The sequence below is a fragment of the Callithrix jacchus genome, chromosome 20, assembly GCF_049354715.1.
Source record: "Callithrix jacchus isolate 240 chromosome 20, calJac240_pri, whole genome shotgun sequence".
In the NCBI taxonomy this organism is placed as follows: Eukaryota; Metazoa; Chordata; class Mammalia; order Primates; family Cebidae; genus Callithrix; species Callithrix jacchus.
This window is the reverse complement of record NC_133521.1, coordinates 34,958,202-34,972,424: the sequence shown is the minus strand read 5'-3', so window position 1 is coordinate 34,972,424 and position 14,223 is coordinate 34,958,202. Positions and strand designations below refer to the sequence as shown.

Genomic DNA, 14,223 nt, shown 5'->3' with positions numbered 1-14,223 from the left:
CTCATCATCATCGTCCCCAACATCATCACTTATCTTGTTTGTTCACCCAATCCATTCCTCCATCTATTTCTCTCTCTCTCTCTCTCTCTCTCTCTCTCTCTGTCTCTCTTTCTCTCTCTCTCTTTCTCTCTCGGACATCCTATTTCAGATGACCTAAATCTTATGGATTAAAACTGCAGTATTTGAGAATGAAAGTCTGTATATTCTGGTTGTCTTCTGTTTCTTCTTGATGAAGACAGTCTGTCTAGTCCAAAGATTTATGGGAATTAACTAGTTTGTGACTTCTAGAAAATCCTGGTCTCTTCTGCCCCACGAGTAATATCTGTTCTATGACTTTCTGATCAGCACTGGCAACAATTCATTGACCATTTAGGATTTCAACATTAGAATAATATTAGAAGTCTTATTTCAAATCTTTTATTGATTGGAGGGATTTTTTTTCCCCTCTACTTCAAGAAGAACATCTAATTTTTGTTTAAGGAAAGCATAAAGCAGTTTTAAGGCCAGGGTATTTCCCCATTCCCTCGTCAATGAAAGCAGGGGATGTTATGATAAATTTCACATCACCGAGTTTTCAAGAGGAGGAAGCGCCAAGGAACACAAGCAGGCACTGGGAAGCAGAGAGAGCAGAGAGCCTCAGCAATAGGTGGGAGGACCCACTGCAGGAGCAGGAGCAGGAAAAATAAGGCAGTAGCAACCCTCAAGGATGTTTGACCTTTATTGGAATAGTCCTGGGCACTGGTTGCAGGGTTACAGGGTAAGCTGAGATCTCATTTTCTACGCAGGGTCTTTGAGTAGAGTCAGATTGTGAGTGTCAAACTGAAGGCTCCTTAAATCCCCTCACAATGGCTCTGGGGTGATCCTAGACCCCGGGGTGGGCTCCACGTGGACTCTGTTACACAGAGAGAAAGGGTATGAGGGTTAGAGACCTATAGGAGTCTAACCTGAGGCTCTGCAAAATTATGAAATAATTATTTACATGTGCTCATTCTTCTTTATTGAATAACACAAGAAAAAGATTTTTCTTAGCCACAAATTCAGAAACAAAATGAGCCATTGGTAACTTGTTGAAACATTCTTTCTTGAAAATTATCAGATGTTGAAGGGTATTTGTTTAGGTTAGGCATTTATTTAATCCTATGTGATGAACAGATACAACCCTATTTGCTGAAGGAAAAAATAGGATAAACTCTAGGGGAATTTGTCACAGTTCTTGATCTAGTCTCATATTCAGTCCAACTAGCCTTAATCATTTGGGTAATTTTCTAATAAGAGAGATGACCCCTTCGTTCCTCTCTGGTCATTTAGGGTTGTTGATTCACCTTCCCACTCATCTTCCTTTCTTCCCCCAATTCTTTTTTTATTGAAACCTGTCCTCAAAAAAGGTGTGATTATTGGTCCTTGCATTTTTGTGTGATCATTAGTTCTTGGTTCTGCAGCCTCAGGTACACTTATTTTATTTCTTGTTGGGGAACAAGAGGCTTTATTCCCACAGATTGAAGGTCAGGAGACCGGATGAGATAGGAAAACTGAGAGTGGCCTCCAGCCAACAGCCAGCTAGGAACTGAGGCCTCTTACTGGTTTCGCTGAAATGTACATCTCTCTGTCCGCCCCCAAATACTTTGAGACTAAATTTTCTCATCTGCAAAAATATGTTAGCAATCTCAACCTCAGTTGACTTTAGAAAGTAAAAAGCGGGGGGAAAAAACAAATCCAAGCATGACTATACAGAAAGCACCAAGTATAGTTCTTGGCACATGATAAATGCTCAAAACGGGAGTTATTGTCACCACTGTTTTTATTATCACCATCAATATTAGGGGCTAGGTTAAAATGACAGAAGTAATTGTGGAGTGAGACCTCCTAAAATGTGTTAAAGTTTATTTAGAGACATGTCTTCACTACATCAAAATATACTGGAGTTTGCATGTAAGACATTATCTTAGCCTAAGTTTGTGCTTTAAAGATCACAGAGAACCTTGGCAGTCAGGCAATTCTTTTAGGAGCAGGGACTTGAAGCGAGAAAGCATAAATTGACCTGGGGGTCCTAGAAATAAGAAAGCAATCCTGACCGTGCAGAAACATTCACACTTTGGAACCCCACCTTCTACACGTGAAGACGATGTTTTCCTCCGTGACTTTCATGTTGGAGCTAAAGTTCTTTTGAAAACAGATGTGTCCAATTCTGGGTTCAAAGACCCTACCGGAGTCAGGGGTTGTTCAGGTTTCTAATTTCTGGGTGGGCATGTTGGAACTTCTTACCAACTATAGGATGGCCCCGTATTGAAAACATTCCTGCAGAGACTCAGGCAGCCAGAAGTTCAGTGGGTGTTTACACAAGCTGAAAAAAAAGATCAAGGTGAGTGAGGAATAGCTTAAGAGTTTTAGGCTGTTTTTTCCTATCCATTCTTCACAGTGTTACTGAGAATCTCCTGAGTGACAGCCTTGTACTGTTGGGGCAGTGAGGAAGACATATTCTTCCACCAAGGAGCTCACCATTTAGTAAGAGAGTCACATTCATAATGCAATATGTGTTGCACATGCTATTCACGTTATGTATCTAGGGTTGTGGAAGCAAAGTGTGTGTAGCCACTTATATTTCTAGGGATTTGGGCGTGTCTCTATATAAGAGGTTTGATTGGATCCTTGTAAGCATGGGGAAGAGTTCAACAGGCAAATAGAAATATTTTTAGCAGAGGCAACAACACATGGACAGACACAGCACAGACTCCCCACTTAACTTCTTTTGTCTTTTGGATGGGATCATATAGTGAAAAGCATGGGGGCTGAAGGGATACCAGTTGTGAAGGGTTTAGCCTGAGGAGTTTGATTTTAACTTAAGAGTAAATTAGTGTGTTTCTCCCAACCCACTAAGACTTTGTAGTTTAGTGCTTCTGCACCTGCCCTTGCCTCTCCCATAGTAAATTATTACAGGGTGAACTGAGTGTTAGTTATTTATTTCTCTCTTCTACTAAATAGAGAATGCCTTGAAATTCTGTATTTTGGAAATTTTCTCTTATTTGTTTCAGGGTCTCAGACAGTGCCTAACACATAGTAGGAGCTTAATAAATAAGTATTCAATCAGTATTCAGGTGGTCTCTGAGAAGAAGAGGTAACATATAAACAGAGGAAGGTATTTGTACATGGAGCTGAGAGAAGAACTTTCTAGGTAGTGAGAAGAGCAGACACAATGGCCATCAGACTCAGTACACATGTTATGCTTGCAGAAGACAGAAAAGGCATCAGGAGGTTGGACAGCAGTTCAGAGATGCTGGACTTGAATGCCTGGTTTGGACTGGTGTTGACCTCTAGTTCTTCCTCCACTTCACATGAGTCTCCAACAGCCTACAGTGATTATGGCAGGTGGACTCACAGGAGACCCCCATGGCCCTACCTTCTCATACTCACACTCTTTTGCAATCCTCTCCCATTGAAAGTGTGGACAGGACCAAGGATCTCCTTCCAGCCAAAAGAATATAATAAAGGTGATGAGATGCCACTTCCAAGATCAGGTTATAAAATATACACCATAGAATACTATGCAGCCATAAAAAAGTGTGAGTTCATGTCCTCTGCAAGGACACGGATGAAGCTGGAAACCATTCTTCTCAGCAAACTAACACAGGAATGGAAAACCAAACTCCACGTGTTCTCATTCATAAGTGGAAGATGAACAATGATAACACATGGGCACAGGGAGGGGAATATCATACACCAGGGCCTGTTGGGGGTTGGGGGACCAGGGGAGGGATAGCATTAGGAGAAGTACCTATGTGGATGATGGGTTGATGGGTGAAGCAAACCATCATGGCACATGTATACTTATGAACAAACTTGCATGTTCCACACATGTTCCCAGAACTTAAAGTATAATTTTTTTAAAAAATGAATAATAATAATAAAAGATTGTGACTTCTGTCTTGAAATCTCTCTCTTTCTTGGGCTCTTGTTGTTTTCATGTTCTGATGAAGCAAGCTGCCATGTTGTGAGTTGTCTTAATGGAGAGGTCACCTGGCAAGGAACTGACAGCCAACTCTGGTCACCAGCCAGCTAAGAACTAAGACTCTCAGTCCAACAATCCTCCAGGGACTGAATTCTGGAAAACAACCATATGACTGGGACACCAGTGCTTTCCCAGTCAAATTCAGATGAGAACCCAGCCATGGTACCTTAATTGCAGCCATGTGAGAGATCTCATACTCAAGGGCCCAGCCAACCTGTGCTAGATTCCTGATCCACAGAAACTATGAGATTATAGGCTGGGCACAGTGGCTCATGCCTGTAATCCCAGCACTTTAACAGGCTGAGGTAGGCAGATCACTTGAGGCCAGAAGTTCTAGACCAGCCTGGTCAACATGGTGAAACCTTGTCTCTACTAAACATAGAAAAATCAGCTGGACATGGTAGTGGGTGCCTGGAGTCCCAACTACTTGGGAGGCTGAGGTGGGAGGCAGAGGTTGCAGTGAGCTGAGATCATTCCATTGTACTCCGGACTGGGCGACGGAGAGAGACTCTGTCTCAAAAATAAATAAATAATGAAGCAAACAAGCAAACTGTGAGATAATTAATACATGTTGTTTGAGTCACTAAGTTTGTGGCAATTGGTTATGCAGCAACAGACAGCTAATACAGTGATGTTCTAAGGTCTAGTGAGACCAAAAAGAAAAAGTATGTGGGATGGAAGAGAAGCACCAGTGTGGCCCAGTCATTGGCCAACTGCTTCCAGAGCATTGAGCCTGATACTTTTGGGTATGGCCCTGCTGAGACCTTGGCACAAACCCACCACCAACAGCTCTGGCTTTGTGGAACATGGGAAAGAAGCCTCTCTTAAAAACAGTCAATGAATTCAAATATTTTCTCCAACTCTCATAATCCTTAATAGGAACATTCTGTGGAATCTTCTGGGATCACAATGACATGGAAGAATCTACTTATATTTCAGCAAATATTACAATGAACAACAGCTATCCACACAGGCCTAGAGAGTCGAAGCAAGGACTCAGCAGGTCAGAGAGAAGAGGAGTTTTAAAAAAAGATACCATAGAGCTCACTCAGAAAATCTCTTTTCTACTGAATGATTTTTGGGTCTACAAGAGTCTAAAAATAAATGATGTTCTATCTCTAAAGTTCAGCTTAGGGGATCACCAAGGACTCAACTTGCATTATCCTAAGTGTTGAACTTTAAAGAAAACCAAAAACACAGTGAATGCCAAATCTTTCTTATTTCTTCCTTAATGCACTTCTCAACTTGCTAAAAGTATTGGGATTTTTATTTCCTCGAAATTATGTTTAGTTCATATGTTAACACTTTAGTCAAGGTTTATTGAGAGTTGTAGTGTTGGAATTTTGCCCCAAATGAAGCATTTGGATCTGAAGTTGTGCTTTCGGAGTACTGCAAATACTGGAAAGATTTCTGCCAATGTATACATGCTTTGTTTTATATATTAGGGTTCTGGGTAAAATTACATATGTAAAGCACTAAAAAAGATTCAATGAAAAGCAATGATAAACTTTAAGGCATCCTGAAAACCACTAATATTGAGCATCTGCCAGAAAAAATGTTGACCATCAAAACTATAATAAATTATACTAATTTTTATATCTAAATTATACTTATTCATATAAATTATTGGATACTTCTTATACCAGGCACCTTGGTGAGGTTAATCCAAACATCAATGTGCGATTCATTGAATACAAATGTATTATTAACTCCTAGCAGAGAATAAAACAAGCTCTCAGAAAAGGTAACCATGTCATCTTGATCCCTGCTGTTAAGGATCTAGTGAAAAGGCATAAATGATATAATAAAAATCATTAGTGTGATAAGGGTCACAGTTTGATCCAGTTTTCCTGGAATTCCCTGTTACCTGGAATAATTCAAAACATTCCTTTTCACTCTCAAAACGATCCCAGTTTGTAAGGTAATATTATGTGATCTTCCCAAGCTGGGGCAGACAGGTTTCAAAAGTTCTGTGTGTGTGAAAAGAATTACCTTTTGGTAAAATCGATCACATTTCCTCCTTCTACTTAATGTAAACAAAAGTAGATTATCAACATTTGTCATTTAACTTACATATTGATAGTTTAGGTTCATTCTGGGGATTTACTATACCATAAATTATTGTCCACTGTCTAATTCTCTTGTCCAGTATGTAAAATTAGTCTTGTTTTACCAAGGCCAAGGGAAAATAATCTTTAGTTGAGTCACTTCTTCCAGCTCTGACAGTTTCCCAGTTGCCATGGATACTGTTCATCCATTAGAAAGCATAAATATCTGCTTTCCTATATGGATATGATGACTCTTGTGAATATCGAAGGAGGGAAACTACCACCCACACTGCACTTTAATTTTACTTTTTGTTCCTCCAAGGAATTATTGTGAATCAGAGAATAACTCTATGGAAATCGGAGCTGAAATAGCCTATAAATCACACCTGTCATCATATCCCCAAACTGTGGTTGATTTATGATACAGCCTAATGCCCTGCTGCCACAGCCACACCATTCTCGTGATATGAAATCACACAACATACACCATCAGGGACAATTTAAAGACTATACAAATGGAGAAATAAAACAGGATCAACGTTGGAGAACACTGGGCCACGTATCGGATACAAATACATGGCTGGAAAATCTGGGAGATGAGGGAAATAAATGTTCACACTGTGAAGAGGCAGAGAGACAATCATTTGGACAACACTGGATTATCTAAGCTAATGAAAGAAGGAGGATGGGGGCATGCAAATACTGAAATAATTGAATGCTTATCTCTAGATACAAAGATGCTTCCATGGCCTCATCTTCCAGCACTCGGATTGGTTATTTCTATTATTATTATTATTTTGAGATAGAATCTTGCTCTGTTGCCCAGGCTGGAGCACAATGGCATGATCTCTGCTCACCACAACCTCTGCCTCCTAGATTCAAGCGATTCTCCTGTCTCAGCCTCCAGTGTAGTTGGGACTACAGGCACACATCACCACACCCATCTAATTTTTCATATTTTTCGTAGAGTTGGGGTTTCACCATGTTGGCCAGGCTGGTCTCGAACTCCTAACCTCGTGATCAGCCCACCTCAGCCTCCCAAAGTGCTGGTATTACAGGCATGATCTACCATGCCCAGTGTGAGTTGGTTATTTCTAAACAGAAGAACGGTCAGGGTTAGCTCTTACCAAGGCTGAGTGAAAGTTCCCCAGTCACATTGGTAGCAAAGTAGGACACAAAAAGAGAAAGAAAATAAGCATAGCAAGGGAAAGGAAAACTAGGAGAAGTAAGGCTGATTAATGGTTATTTTCTGTCCTTATCTAAGCTAGACGCTGGAGATCTGGGGAGAAACTTGGGGAAGTGCTTCATAGCCACGTCCACTCAGATTAAAATAGCAGAGCTCAGATTCAACTTCCAGAACTCATTGGCATCACCTTGAGAATGTGCTTCCTCTGATGAGTCAGTATTTAAGCTTGTTCTCTGTGGAATGTCCTTTATTTAAAAATCTCCAAGTCTCATGTATTCCAGAAATCTATCTGGCATTATTTGCTAAAATATTTCAACAAAGAGAGAGAGAGAGAGAGAGAGAGAGAGAGAGAGAGAGAGAGAGAGAGAGTCGATGATAAAGTGAAGAGAGAAGCTAATGTGATACCTAATTGTCCTTCTTTGGGGCTGCCATGAATGTTCTCTCCTTCCAGGGCATGACCAGAATCAGCTCACAACTGTCAAAGCGGTACAGAAATGGGAAGAGACAGAGAAAGGCAGGGATCTGGGCTGTGCTTGCCTTGCCAGGACAGCCCTGTGTCTTCCAGCAGCCTGTCCTTTCCAGTTGTAAATGATTGCACTGGTGATGCTTATTAGATGATGATTCCACACTTGTGGATCTTCTCCCTTCACGTGTTCTGCCACTTAATGTGTTTCATTTTTGTCTAGTTACTTGTCATCACTTTGGGAATTAAGCACAGCCTCTGGGTCAGACAGATGTTTGTTGGATGGATGAAAAAATGGGTGGAAGAATTTCTCAAAAAGGTCTCAGGGCTGTCCCAAATTTTTGCCGACTTTACCACCAACTTGCTGTGTGACATGAAGCAACTTACTTGCTCTCTCTGGTTTCCTCATGTGTCAAAATGAAAATGTCTTTCAGTTGATAGTCAGATCCTTTCCTGCTCAAATATTCTGAGTTCCCAGAATCCTGCTAGGTGTCTGTGTGGTCAGCGGCTTTCAAGCAAAGATTTATCACTTTTATAGGATCTCCATACCCTACAATAATCGCAGGTCACACCACTGTACCAGCTGGGACTCAAGTAAAAGCTTTGCTCTTTGGGTGTTGTTTATTGCCTGATTCACTGGAATGAGAAAAAAACCACTAAGCTCTCAGAAATTATTCTTTCTAGATTTCCCACATATTCTCATATGAAGACAATTTAACAGTATGGTCAAGACCATATATGCTTTTGTAATGCCAACAGGTGACACCATCTGAGAGAGACCAGCGGGAAAATCAAAATTAGCTGATCTAATGCCAAGAAGCAATGTACAGAACACAAGTCACGAGAGTCATAAACTCCAAGTATTGGAAAAGACCTTAGATTCACTTAGGTCAATAGCCTCACCCTGGATCAGAGGCATCTTTCCTCAGCAGACATTCAACACTGGCTTGATTCTCCTCTGTGATGTTCAGTTTACTCTATGCTGAGGCAGCCCATAATACTGTTAGAACCCTGAAAAGGAACACTGGTCACATTCTCTTTTAACTCTTCTAAACCCAGAGCCTGCCTTGTTTGAACAAAAACAATTGTGATCCTAGGTATTTATAAGTTCCATCATTTAGGAGTATCGGTTCTATAGTCAGAATGTGTGTGTTCCGATCCTGAAGCAACCACAGGTTAACTGTGTGACTTTGTGTAAGATACTGAACCTCGCCCAGTACCCCTTTTCTCACTGGAAAATAGAGGTAATTATAGTACTCAACTAGTAGCATATTTATGAGTTTTAAATAAGATCATGTATATAAAATGCTTAGCACGATGATCTGCAGAAACATTTATTAGACACTATATCTAGAACTTACCAACTGCCATTCACGAGATCCTCATTTTTCTCTCTTTAGCAGAGAGATGATTAGAACAGACAACAAACCACGTCCTTGCAGCCACCAAGTAGATGAATATCAGGAAAGGGGGCTGACGTTAGAATCTGAGTGATGATTTCAAGTCTCACGTCTGCCACTTTCACTAGCTGAGTGACCCTGTGCAAATCACTCTGGACATCAGTTGACCTGTCTGTACTTTAAAGAGAAGTTGGCTCACTCCCTTGAAATTTCCAAATATAGCAAACTGTTTAAATCACATTAAATTTAAGTAGTAGGATAATCTCAAAATCTTTTTAAAGTGTATGCATGAATTTCCCCTGCAAAAGTCTGATGCATACCTTCTCACTCTACCCTTCCCGCAGTGCACATATGCACCAAGTTAAAATCACTGTCCTAACAGGCCGCTAAGTTTTCTTTCCTAGCCTGAGTGCTAGCCCATTATGCTTATGAAAAACAACACAAGTAGTTACTCAGACATTATCATGGACATTTGTTCATCTGTCAAAAAATAACAAAAAAATTGCATTGAGAGGAACAGAGGCATAATATTCCATAAGCTCTTCCAGTGGTATATATAAAAATTAAGTAAAAGTCAACACGCAGAGGAACAGATGCCTGGTCGATCAGATTAATATTCATTATCTTAAAATGCTTGTGTATACACTGAACTATGGTGTATTCATATGACTCACCCCACAAAGAATTGAAAAATCATTAAACCTACAATAATTCTGTTTGTCCGTAGAGTCTGCACTCATTTTCCCTTCTTTCCATGAATTCATCAATGGCTCTTTTTCTTTTTATCAGGCTCTATTTCTCACCACTGCCCATCTCAGACTAGAAGTACAAAAGAAGTTGGCAAATATTTGAACAATAGGTTTCCTGGGCTGGAGGACTTCTTACCTCCGGTTCCCCTAAGGCTGCATCTCTGCCCCACATTTCCTTGGCTCACACCCCAAAAGGCAGCAAAAGGAAACAATAGCTGTCAGCCTGGGCCAAGCTATGTCTTTCTGAGATGCAGCTGAATAATCAATTACTGGGTAAGTGTATCTGAATTTCTCTGGCTGCCTTCCACATGCCTTCAAAACATCAAAGTCTACAGGAGTGGAGGGAGGCTACACAGCCTCTCAGGCTACACAGTTCTCTCACCATCCTGCCTCTCAGCCTGAGCCTCCAGGGACATCTCCTACCCTTGCCAAGTTTACCTGGCTTCTGCCGTCTTTCCCTGCAAGGTGTCTGGAAAGAAACCATCGTTCCTTTAAAGAGGGAACTAGTTGGAAAGAGAGAAAGTGCGGACAACGACAGTTGGCAACTTCGTGACTTGTGGCGAGGACCAGAAGCTGTGAGATAGATACTTTAGACAATTTAAATTTTCATTTGTATATATTAAATGGTTATATTAAAATAAAGCAAGTAGATGCAAACTGTGAGGACCTTCTATGAGGAAACAGCACCCGGAATGTTCTCAAGTTTCCCTGTACTCAGAACCTACAGTTAGAAAAGATGATCTGTCCTTCTGGTTGCTGGTGGAGTTTACTGTAAGAAAAGTCAGAATATCAAGTGATTCAACAGAGGCTTGCCAACCATGGGAGCAAGCTGGGAAACAGTTTAAGGAACAGAAAAATTCTTGTCTGTGAAGATGTCCAGTTATTTCGAGTGTTGATGTGTATTTATGTCACTAGGGAACATGATGGCACAATCGGAACACTTGATATGAAAGTGGCTGGTAGGCAGATCAGACAGCAGGTTGTAATGATTCACTTTAAAAACCGATCCTGTTTATGTAACAGGTTGTGCGCCCAGGCCGAAAAAAGCCCTATGAAGACACCATTTTCTGAGAGAGATGGATATGCATTTTATTTGTTGAGCTGAAGCTGAGGACTCTGACAGATCCATATTCAGCAAGTAGGTTAACAGTTCTCAAAATCATCAACCTAGTGGGTAGGGACCAGACTTGAGTGCTCTCTTCTGTAACATGGGAGCTATAATTCTACCCTTCACAGATGTCTGTGGTGAAGGCAATGCAAAATGAGATAATTACTACCTGCCAGATGGTAGAATTTTATTTGTTTATTCTGGGCACAAGGACAACGTGATAAAGTCCCCCAAGCAGCAGTATATATTTAGAAAAATCTTCGAGAGGAGGCTTTACCTTGGGAATGTATGAGGACAGCTAATCGGTATGGAGTTTCTTCTGTGGAAAAAAAATATTATAAAATTAGAGTGTGGAAATAGTGGTATAATCCTGCAAATCTATTAAAACATCAACTTGCACATGTAAATAGGCAAATCGTATGCTTTGTGAATGGTACATCAATAAGGCTGTTTTAAAAAGAATGTATAGGAGCAGCATAAAACTAAAAGAGAATTAAGAAATGAAACACAAAGGAACAAACAAACGTCCCAGGTGCTAGTGTGGAGATGCACCAGATTGACTTGTTCTCTTTTCTTCTGGAGCTTGAAGTCCTGTGGGCAGCCACACATTTGCTAATCGGTCCAATAAACAGAGAATTCTGGGTAGAGAATGAACAGGCACAGGACAGTTTGACAGATATTGGTAATCACCCCACAAAATACATGCTCATTTTTCCTTTAGCGGTGATCTTCCCTGAGGTTAGCAACTAGGCTTAGAGGCGTGCTTGTAGCCAGGTCTGCCCCTGTAACTCAGTTATGGCCAATGGCATATGAGTGGAGATCATGTGTGTATTTTTTAAGCCATGTCCTTTAGAGGAAGTTTGTTTCCTTTTCTCCCCTTGCCATGCATGGGGAAGCCAGCTTCAACTTTGTGAATGGGGTTAACACCGTGTGGATAGGTGCTGTAGAAGGAATATTTCTGTCCTCTCTTAGTCAATACGTTATTAGTTGGAAACTAATCACCAATTTGATGGTGTTTGATGTGGGGCCTTTAGAAAGTGATTAGGTCATGAAGCGCAAACCCTCACGAATGGGATTAGTGAGGACACAGCAAAAAGACAGCTGTCTATCAACCAGAAAGCAGGTCAGATACAGAATTTGCTGGCACCCTGGTCTTAGGCTTGCAGCCCTCAAAACTTAGAGCAATAACCTGCTATAATCCTCCCGATCTATGGTACTTTGTTGTAGCTGCCCAAACAAACAAAGACAGTGGTAAAGAATTGAAACAGAAGAAACAGCAGGAGCTTCAGCAAGGCTTAGTTACTGCATTAGACTGCCTGGCTGCTTATGGACCATCTCATGAGGAAGAAATATATTTCTATTCTGAGTGAGCCTCTGACTTTTGGGTAGCTTTGTTCTACCTGTTTAGTCAAGAAGCAAGAACTTGCATTACAAAGATAAGTTAGGAGAGGTGTCACAAAGGAGATTTGTAAGGAAACTTACAGGATGAAGGTGTTACCATACAGAGTGAGAGAAGAGTGATTCCAGGCACGTGCAAATGCCCTGTGGTGGGAAAGAGCTTATCATAACCTAGGGAACTTTTAGAAGGCCAATATGGCTAAAACATAGCTAACCAATGGGGATGGTATAGGGTGAGGTAAGTAAGGTAGGCTTTCTATTACACTTCAGACAGAATCCAATTTCAGTTTTATAAAGATCACACTGGCTGGTACGTAGATAACTCAGGGGGTGTGGGCGGTGACAAGGGAGATGTGTGGAAACAGCAAGACAAGTAGGAAGACTGTTGAAACAGTCAGTGTAAGAGATGGTGCCAGCCAGGACAAGCGTGGATTTGAAGGTGGAGGGGAGTGGGCAGATTTGAGTAGTTTGGGAGTAAACTTGTTGATGAACTGGATGTGGGGAGAAAGAGCAAGGAAAGGAAAGAAATCAGAATAACTTTTGGGTTTCCAGCCTGGTCAAATGAGCAAAGGGTGGAACTGTGAACTGAGATGAAAAATAGAGAGAGAGAAAGAAGGCCAGTACTATGGTTTGCCCTGGAGCGGTGGCTCACACCTGTAATCCCAGCACTTTGGGAAGCCGAGGCAGGCAGAGAACTGAGGTCAGGAGCTCAAGACCAGCCTGGCTAACATGGTAAAGCCCTGTTTTTCCTAAAAATACAAAAATTAGGCAGGTATGGTGGCACGCACATGTAATCCCAGCTACCTCGGAGGCTGAGGCATGAGAATCACTTGAATCTTGGAGGTAGAGGTTGCAGTGAGCCAAGATCATGCCACTGCACTTCAGCCTGGGTGGCAGAGTGAGACTCAATCTCAAAATAAAATAAAATTAAATAAAAATTAAAGAATTGAAGTGCTGAAACTTGGAAGCTAATACAATGTTAAAAGGTGGGGCCTGTAAGAGGTTATTAGGCCATAAGGACTCCTCCCTTGAGAATGGGAATAAGGACCTTGTGAAAGAGGCTCATTCGCACAGCGATCAGCTGTCTTGCCCCTCCACCTTCACCATGTGAGGACATGGCCTTCCTTTCTTCCAGAGAATACATCATCAAGGTGCCATCTTGGAAGCGGAGAGCAGCCCTCACCAGACACCAAACTGACAAGTGCCTTATCTTGGACTTCCCAGCCTGCAAAACTGTGAGAAATAAATTTCTGACCTTTATAAATTACCTAGTCTCAGGCATGTTGTTATAACAGCACTTACAGACTAAGATAAGTAGTTTCTGGTAGGGGAAAAATTAGAAATTCTGTTTTTAGTTGTTGAGTATGATTTACTATCTCTCATCCTGGAAGATGGGTTTAATTTCCACTTCACTGACACATCTCGTGATCTATAAAGCCTCAATGGTAACAGTCTCTGCTGAGACTTTGCTTGTTTCCTATTTGCCCTGCTCAATGGCAACTGATCATCTAGCTGTTATGCCCAGAATTGACTTTTATTTCTTATACACTTTTTAAACTCATATCTCTGTTGGCTTTTTTTTTTTTTGTAGATTCTATTGGCATTTTTACATAGGCAATTATGTTATCTGTAAATTAAAACATTGTACTTTTTTTTTCTAAACTAAATGCCTTTTGTTTCTGTTTTGTTTTGTTTTGTTTTGCCTCTGATTGCACTGGTCAGGACCTCTAGTAAAATGCTACTACAAACGGTGAAAAGCAGAATCTTGTTCTGTCTCTAATCCCAAGGAAAAGCTATCTGGTCTTTCACCATTAAGTCCAGTGTTAACTGTAAGTTTTTTCGTATTTGGACTTTATCAAGTTGAGAAA

At 41.0% G+C, this 14,223-nt stretch overlaps 2 long non-coding RNA genes across 3 annotated transcripts in view; one reads left to right on the top strand and one right to left on the bottom strand.

The window, feature by feature from the left end:
* Positions 1-576: 576 nt before the first annotated feature.
* Positions 577-8,681, bottom strand: LOC118149727 (uncharacterized). 2 transcript variants are annotated; one of them, XR_004737382.3, is made up of 4 exons: positions 8,604-8,681; positions 8,088-8,336; positions 2,105-2,341; positions 577-892 (listed from the first exon to the last, which is right to left on the bottom strand). It is a non-coding gene; the product is annotated as an uncharacterized LOC118149727 (long non-coding RNA). The 2 variants fall into 2 exon arrangements; XR_013530429.1 differs by lacking the exon at positions 8,088-8,336.
* A 1,938-nt stretch (positions 8,682-10,619) lies between these two features.
* LOC144580602 (uncharacterized) overlaps positions 10,620-14,223 on the top strand; it is a 28,795-nt gene continuing 25,191 nt past the window's right edge. Inside the window, exons 1-2 of the long non-coding RNA XR_013530525.1 lie at positions 10,620-10,987; positions 13,491-13,590. This is a non-coding gene — a long non-coding RNA (uncharacterized LOC144580602). The remainder of the gene's footprint in view (positions 10,988-13,490; positions 13,591-14,223) is intronic.